At 44.9% G+C, this 844-nt stretch overlaps 1 protein-coding gene across 1 annotated transcript in view; it reads right to left on the reverse strand.

The window, feature by feature from the left end:
- Positions 1 to 844, reverse strand: part of EMH_0052820 (uncharacterized protein) — a gene marked incomplete at both ends in the record, with an annotated part of 8418 nt that overhangs the window by 4661 nt on the left and 2913 nt on the right.

The raw sequence follows: 844 nt of genomic DNA on the forward strand, positions 1-844 counted from the left end.
GTGTAAATGCCGCTGCGTAAGGAAAACGATCCAGCAGCAGGTACTACTGCTGCTGCAGTTGACGCTGCTGCTGCAGATCCTAGCTGTTGCTGTTGCAGCTGCTGCTCTACTACAGCTGCTGCTGCTACTGCTGCTGCTGCTGCTGCTGCTGCTGCTGCAGCTGCTGCTGCTGCTGTCGGGGATGAATATAGGGATGGAGCCGGCGCAGGCAGAGGCCCTGCGTCTGCAGCTTTACAGCATGAAAGGAGAAAAAGGAAAAAAGAAAAAAGAAGAAAAAGTAAAAAGAAAGGAAGAAACAAATGCAGGAGGGATACGGAGCTGCTGCTGCTGCTGCTGCTGCTGCTGCTGCTGCACTGGGTGTGTCGAGCCCGCAGCTAGCTCCCGCTGGGGGGGATAAGAGAGGTTTCTTTTGAGAAAATAAACCCTATAATGAATTTATTCTGAATATTTTTTATTAAATAAAATAAAAAACAAACAAATACACCCCAAACAGCCCCACTACCCCCCCCCCCAGTGTACGGCCCCTGCTCCTCGATGCTTCCGCTGGAGCCCCCGCAGTATAAAGACAAGGGTGGGGGTATATGTAGTTTGTTTGTTTCGTTTTTTAAATTATATAAAAAGAAATAAATATAAAAAGGAAATAATTTATTTATTTTATTTAAAAATTTTACTCTTTTGCAGCAGAAGATACACACAGAGAGGTACGGGGCGGTCTGGTCTGGCCGCCGCGCAGCAGCAGCAGCAGCAACCAGCATGATCGGGATGCTGCTGAGGAGAGAAAGCATAATATTTATATTGTTTTCATTGTTTTAATTAAATTAAAAATAATATTTAATATAAATTT

Source organism: Eimeria mitis, genomic scaffold (genome assembly GCF_000499745.2).
Source record: "Eimeria mitis Houghton genomic scaffold, Emh_scaff2376, whole genome shotgun sequence".
In the NCBI taxonomy this organism is placed as follows: domain Eukaryota; phylum Apicomplexa; class Conoidasida; order Eucoccidiorida; family Eimeriidae; genus Eimeria; species Eimeria mitis.